Source organism: Pteronotus mesoamericanus, unplaced genomic scaffold (assembly GCF_021234165.1).
Source record: "Pteronotus mesoamericanus isolate MK-2021 breed Mesoamerican mustached bat unplaced genomic scaffold, CSHL_Meso_final contig_173, whole genome shotgun sequence".
Classification (NCBI taxonomy): Eukaryota; Metazoa; Chordata; class Mammalia; order Chiroptera; family Mormoopidae; genus Pteronotus; species Pteronotus mesoamericanus.
Window position 1 is genome coordinate 4,039,668 of NW_026555072.1, and position 7,628 is coordinate 4,047,295.

General features: G+C 41.2%; 2 pseudogenes; both read left to right on the top strand.

Moving 5' to 3' along the window:
• Window positions 1-5,989: 5,989 nt before the first annotated feature.
• Window positions 5,990-6,235, top strand: LOC129065143 (40S ribosomal protein S27-like; annotated as a pseudogene).
• Window positions 6,236-7,478: 1,243 nt separating this feature from the next.
• Window positions 7,479-7,628, top strand: LOC129065298 (uncharacterized; annotated as a pseudogene).

Genomic DNA, 7,628 nt, shown 5'->3' on the forward strand with positions numbered 1-7,628 from the left:
AGACACAGTGCAAGACCCCTCCACCCCACACAGAGAAATAAAATTACTTGACTTTGGAATCAGTTTGAGTGACCTACATAAGCATTTCCTAAAGTAGTATTTCAGAGTATCTTAGTAAAACCCTTTGTGTAAGCATTCATGTGCATGCACACACACTCACACTCCTTTGGCTCTATTCTCACTCTACTATCCCTTTTTATTCTTGCACCATTTTGTGGCACCAACACCTTCCTTCATGAAGCTTTCTCTATAGTACTGGCATCACTTCCTAGCCTTTAAAGCCACCCACCCAAACCTAAACAATCAATTTCACTATTTGAAAGCAAAACTCATCATCTTTCTGTCTCTGTCTCTGTCTCTGTCTCTGTCTCTGTCTCTCTCTCTCTCTCTCTCTCTAAGATTGCATGAGTGCAGCCTCAGTCCTGAGAGTGATACCTCCTTACATTTTGTGTCCTAGGCCCTCCCATGCTGCATCCACATTCTGGCCCTGAGTCCACAGGAGCCACGAGTCTTATTGAAGCAAAGGCGCACAGTGCTGAGGAGAAATCAAGTTTCAAAACTCTAGGTCAGCACTTAAATTTTCAATACCTCGATACCTTTATCTGCTCATTTCTGTCTCACAAACAACCTTAATTAATCTTTTCCTCAAACTGAACCCTTCCTAAAATATGAAAGTTATAAAACCTCATTATATTCAAGTTATTTGTCAAAAACACCAAATGAATATATGTATACACATATATAGATATATATGTAATCTTAATGAAAACATTTCCATAATCATTTTCAACCAAGTGAAAAAAAAATCTCTCTCTTCCCCAAGTGCTGAAAAACGATCCAAAGTGATATTCTAGAGTTTACTAAGTAAGCCTAGTCAAATTAATGTAAGCCTACTTGTTTCTCACAAGTAGAACTTTTATTTCCCTTGTTTGCATAGATGAGTGTTTAAACTTTTCATCCACATGTAGTGACATCACAGGATCTGGGTTATTTGTCAAGTAAACAAATCAGCATGTGAAGTCCTCATGCACAAAAGATATAAATATTTCCTAATCATTATCAATGTCTTGCCTTATTTATCTGGCCCCTAGTACAAAAGTCATCATTGTAAAAGCCTTCAACAATTTCACTAACAAGGCTCAGATTCCAGAAAAGCCTGGGGATGGGAGGTGAAGAAATGGAACTATGGCAGGATTGCAAGGAAGGAGAGCTGGCATTTATCCAGCTCTGCCAGAAAGGCATTGTGACACCTCATAGATGTCACTTAACCTCTCAGACCCACATCTTTTTTACTCATTTTAGATAATGCCTAAAGTCCAATCGACTTTCATGGCCCAAAGTCTTTATGACATAGAGAGAGTTGTATTTCTTCTCCTCTCTCTAGTTCAAGACCTGGTCAGCTGTAAGAAGAATACAGTTTTGGCACCAGAATGGATGGTAATAAGGGGGTTATGCAAATGCTCCAGAAGCACAGTACTCTTGGATTGCCTCTTGCCCTGCAAAGATCTGACCATGCATCACCATACAGGCTCCCTCTCAGACAGCCCACCTGTGATTCAGGAAGATTATTTGTCTACAACAGAGCTTTCCCACTGACATTCTTTCAGTGAGAAGAACATGGCTTTAATTTTGCAATGTATTGAGGCTAAATTCTTCTCCTAAAACAGTTGTTTGAGACTGGCTGCACATATGCATCACCTGGGGAACTTTAAAAAATAACAATATCTAGGTCTCACTCCCAGGTTCTGATATTGGTCTAGGGTATAGTAAGGCATTGAGATTTTCAAAACCTCCCAGATGTTTCTAAATGTAGCCAGATTTCAGAACCACTACCGAGGTGATTTAGTACAGTGATTCAAAAGCCTGGCCTAACATCCCTGTTAAAGATTCATATTAAAACAAAAGAGGAAGAAAGAAGGAAACCTTCTGGGAAGAAGACAGAGGAGAAATGAATGGCAGAAGAAGGAAGGATTAGGCAGGTACTGAGACAATGTCCACTATCCTCATAAAGAAGTGCTGAACAAATCCTGCTGGTGGAGCAGCAATTCTGTGCAGGCAGCTGACTCCCCAGCTTGGCTTCTGGCTTCATGGGAGCCCAGGGGACAGGAAAGTTAATCCTGTACAGAGATGTGTCTGTTTTCCATCTGGCTCTCTGCTGTCCCTCCATAAACACTGCCTGCTGCGGGGACTGCTAAGGGGGCACACTTTCTCCATGTCCACACTGGGCTGGGCACACATGCTCAAGAACACAACCTGGCTGTTGAAAACAGGATCTGAGCCCCCCTGAGTACCCCCTGATTTTGGTAGCCAGTAGACTCGAGTCACAAACAAATGATTGCATTTCCCAAGCCTGAGCTTTAATTGCCTTTCCTTGCAAAACAGGCTCCTAGGCAGTTTACAAGAATTGATCTGGCGAAGGCATTTCTTTGGTTGAGGTATTACACTAAAAGCAGTCACCTGAGAACAAAAGTAATAGGATTAGAAACTGACAGGCCCATAAACTCCAGAGCACTCAGGCAGATACCTTATGTTATATAGCTCCTTAGAGTTTACCAAACATTCTTTTTAAAAAAAATTATTGATTTTTTTAATTGTTTAAATACATTTGTCTCCATTTTCCCACCACCACTTTCCCCTGCCCCAACCACCTCCTCCTCCCACCCTTAATCCATCCCCATTTTGGCTTTGTCCATGGGTCCTTTATACATGTTCCTTGATTTGACCCTTACCCTTCTTTTCCCCCTTACCTGCTTCCCTCCTTCCCTCTCGTTACTGTCATTTACCAAACATTCTGGCATACTCTATTAGGTTTGGTTCAGAGGATCCCCATGAGGCAGATAAAGCATTTACCATCCTCTGTTTGAACCTAAGAACATGAAAGTTCAGAGTGGTTTAGGAACTGGTCCAAGGTGTCACAGCCATTGTACTAGTTCTGGACCTATTTGTTATCAGTCTAGTGTCCTTGTCCTTCACCTGTTCTGCTTAGTATGGCAAGAGCTTGACCCCTGCAGGCCAACCTCCTGAGGAGGCTCTCACATCAACTGGGTCCAGCCAATAGAAGAAATGTGTGGGAGACTGGGTGGAGAGAGGAAGCAACTAGGCCACTCTTTTTGCGTCAGCTTCTACTACAGGGGTCCTATCTTTTCCCTTGCTGAGCAGGCCCATCCTGGTGCCAGCTCAGGCTGGTTGACTCTGGTTCCTCAGTGCCTGAGTCATAGCCTGCTCACTGTTTTTGTGTTTTCCTGCTGTCGCTAATCTGAGTTGCTAAGTGGCTTGTTTGGCTTCTCAGCAATTCCTTTACCTGAGTAACTGGCTCCCTGCATTAAAGTGCTCTGTGTTAAACACTCAAGAAAGTTCTGTTTACTGGCTAGACTCTGTATCAGGCAGGTCTGGCAGGCAACAGATGGTGCACTCAACAGGGGAACTGAAGGGAGTTGAATGAAGAGGCTGTTTACACTGATGTGGGCAGGTTGAAGAGAAGTGACAGGGCATGCATGGTGGGGAACTGTTAAGGACTCACCTTCCGTGGACTAGCAAGGGCAGTGTGAGAATGTTGTATTACCAGAACCAGGTAAGAGCAACAGCCTTGAAAGAGAAACCTGAAATGAGCTGTGGTTATTACTAGAGGAACTTAGGAGCTGCCAAATTCACATCCTAAGAGGGAGAAAAATAAATACCTTTCTGTCCTCCTACCCTCCTACCTCCTGCTGGTGTCTCACTCACCAAACCCAACTAAAAGTCAAGGGGTGAGGATGATGTGGTCCATCGAAGTCAGTCCCTAGGGGTACAGTCAAGGCAAGGAAATGAGGAAAGGTGTATGTGTGTGTGTGCATGTGTGCTTGGTGTGTGTGTTGGGGGAGGAGGAAGTAAATGGAGAGCAGCCAAATTGACTTTGACTAATATAGCCAATAAAATGTTGAGTCAGGACTAGCACTCTGCTGTTCTCATTTCATGTCCCAAGTTTGTTCCACTTCACCAGGTTGATTAGACACAAGATAAACATGACACATTAATCTTTACCTTTGTTTGTAATTTTTTATTGCATAGAATGTGTTCAATATTTAGGCAATTCAAGCTTTTACCTGTTACTTTTGGATGCTAACACCCTCTCTGGGCATGGTGCCTTCAGGAGGAAGAATTACCTGATAACTCTCTTAAGAATAATCTCATTCTGATCAAGGAGATTTTAGGGAATTCTGATTTTTAGAACGTGTGTATGTGTGTTGCTTTCATTGTTTTAAATGAAAAAATAGATTTATCATTTTAAAAATTGTAGTCTTTTCCCTGGCTGGTGTGGCTCAGTGGATTGAGCACTGGTGTGCAAACAAAAGGGTTGCTGGTTCAATTCCTAGTCAGGGCACATGCCTGGGTTGAGAGCCAGGTACCCAGTAGGGGACATGCCAGAGGCAACCATACATTGATGTTTCTCTCATGCTCTTTCTCCCTCCCTTCCTCCCTGTCTAAAAGTAAATAAATAAAATCTTTTTTAAAAATCGTATTCTTTTATTTTCAGGCTTTATATAAAGATGATTTTTAGGACAACTATGCCTTTAACTCTCAGCCTCATTTCTTGATTATAGGTAATATACCTGAGTTTCTACAAATACAGAATTTCAAATAGAGAACCTTGTTTTACACACAAGGAAACCTCAGGCCCTAAGGAAAGTAACTGATCCCAAGTCTCCCTGACAGCTGGGGACAGAACTGAGTCTAGACCCAGATCTCCTGTGTCCCTCTAGCTCCACTGTCCTGCTCACAGTGCATACTGGTTTTGCCTTTGCAAAAACAACATTCACTGCCTTTTCTCCTGAAAGCTTTTGTTAGACTAATAGCCCTTCAGGTAGAAAAGGCAAAGAGAGGGCAAGGGAAGGGAGGAAGGGCAAGATGAAGTAAGGCACAGACAGGGAGTGACAACAGGAGGACAGAGAGGAGCACAGCTGTGAGAAGAGCTGGCTGGAGGAAGATGAGGGCTCCACAACCAACATATTGAACACATAAAAGGAAACACAGAATACAGTGATCCTCCATTGCTGTTCTTTGAGCAAATGCATCTGAATTTGTTTTTACTAAAACTAACATCTGCGGAACCATGATGAGCTGGGGTTTTGCCAGACTCAAAGTGCTTTATTGGTTTCTGCACACCGTGAGTTTGTCCTCCCCCCATTCATTAGTACAGACCTTTTATAGACACAGGCTTTGTCTTAAGAGGAATGCACAGCTGAACTGGGTTGCTTAATGTTCTAGACTAGAGCAGATCTAGTAATGTCTGGGGAAATGCCAGGGAATGTTCCTTATAATTTCACTCAGGCCCATTTAAGTACTTAGCATTTTTGCATGTCTGAGAATTCAGTTTACCTTTGACTGGTATAGCTGTGTGACTAGGTCAGGTTGTCTTCTTAAGTGATAGAAAGCTCAAGTACAAAGCCCTGGGCAACAGGAGAAAATAAAATGTGAAGAAATGAGAAAAAATCAATAAGCTCCATTGCCTGGGAAAGCTCTGTTCACAGCCCACAACACTAGCCCCTCAATATTTAAAATCATGACACCCCACAAAATATTTCAGCAACTATGAGCTGAAGCAAAGAAAAGTTGCCTAGTGGGCAAACCCTCATCTTTCCTTTTCCTTTTGCCTTCCCCTCCCACTCTGTGGGTGTCCCAACCTTGTCCTGCTACTCTGATTCCCTGAAGCCTATGGTCACAGGCAGCATTGTACTTAGACCCTTCCCTCAAGCTTCAAAGGACTCTTAGCCCATCAATAACACACCCATTCATTGAGGGTTCTGCATTGGCAAAAGTGGCCTTTAAAATCCCACCCTTAGATTTTTTTGTTTCTAAACCTCTGATCATTGAGAAACTCAAGGTGATTTTCTAATTTATACTAAGGTATGAATGGCTTATAAAAGTTAGATATTTTAGTCCTTTTAAGGATGTTTGCAATTTAAAAAATTGACACTAAGGCTTCCCAGCCATGATGACCTCCCTAGGCAACATGCTTCTCGCTAAGGATCTCTATCTCTTTCCAGAAGAGAAGAGGGAACACAAGAAGAAGCGCCTGGTGCAGAGCCATAAATTCCTATTCCATGGATGTAAAATGCCCAGCATGCTTTAAAATCACCACCATTATCAACCATAAACAAATGGTAGTTTTGTGTGTGGCTGCCCCACTGTCCTCAGTCAACCTACAGGAGGAAACAGCAAAGCTGACAGATGTTCCTTCAAAAGGAAGCAGCACTAAACCACCTGAATGAAGGTGAGTGGGGAACCATCCCAATAAACACATTTTGGATTAAAAAAATAGATACTAAGAATGAAGCCAGAAGATGACTTTTGGGTATTAGAAAAAGAACTGGCCTTGGAATTAAAGAGTTCAGGTCTAAGATCTGCTACCTTCATCAGTGACTTTAAACTACTGACTTAAATTCTCTCCCTTGCCAACCTCTGTTTCCTCATCTGTAAAAATGTAGATAATTTTCTTAATCATAAGATTATTGTGAGGATTAAGTGAAATGATGTGAGTAAAAGTGCTGGGCAATACATACACTCTATGCAAATATAAGGTATTATATAGCTCAAATATTTAATCAATAGTGATAGAATTCTAAGCACTATGATAGAATGTGGCCTCCCTGTTGCCACTGCCTTTATACTGTAATTTGTTCTAGACAAAAATCCATCTTTCTAAGGTAAATGCAATGGGTGCAAAGGGCTGTTCATTGGATTTTTTCCAAGCATAAGCAACAAAATCATGGCTATAGTAGTAAAATGAGATCAGCCCAATCCAGGTAACTTTCTGTTAACAACTCCTGGAGAATTTTTTTTTTAGTCCTGAACCTTATGAAGTCAACCAAATAGATAGCTTAGAAGTATCTAAGTCTACACAAAATCCATTAAAAAGAGGCTGGTAAATATAGTGTCTGCAGATAACCAGGAAATTGCTGGCAAAGCAAAATCAACTCATCACAAATTGTCCAGCTGATATTTCATTCCCATTTACATTTCTTAATTATATCTACTTCAATTGTAACAATTAAGAGCTAGACAAATATTGAAGGAAAGTTGAGTGATACCTCCACTTCTGCCTCTTTTCCCTGAACAGGAAAGTTCTTTGTTCACTGCCCAGAGAGATACAGCCAAATATACATTAACTTTCCCAGAGACATCTCTAGCGATCACCCAGACAGTCACCCTTAAAAAACAATCACTGCATACCTTCTTATCAGCTTGGAAGGAGTGGCTGATGTCATGTGCTCACTTTGTGGGCAGGACTTTAGATTCCCCTGGTGCTTTGAGTTTCATGACTCAAAATCAAAATGTGTACCTTACAAACAAATGTTTTTAATTTGTGAGCCTCTTTATGTAGAAAGTCTGAAAAATCACACATTTAGAAATTGCCTGTTGAAATAAAAGTTGAATTACATTAAATGGTTCTATCTTTAAAAATCTAAATCAGTACTGTCCAATAAAACTTTCAGTAATGAAGCTTTGCACAGTGGAAGTATCATAGCCAATGAGGTTTATCTGAGGCACAATTATTGCTAATTGAAAACTTTCTGTAATGATTGAAATGTTCTAGATCTGTGCTATCCAATGTGATAGTCATTAGCCATGTGTGGTTATTAACCAGTTGA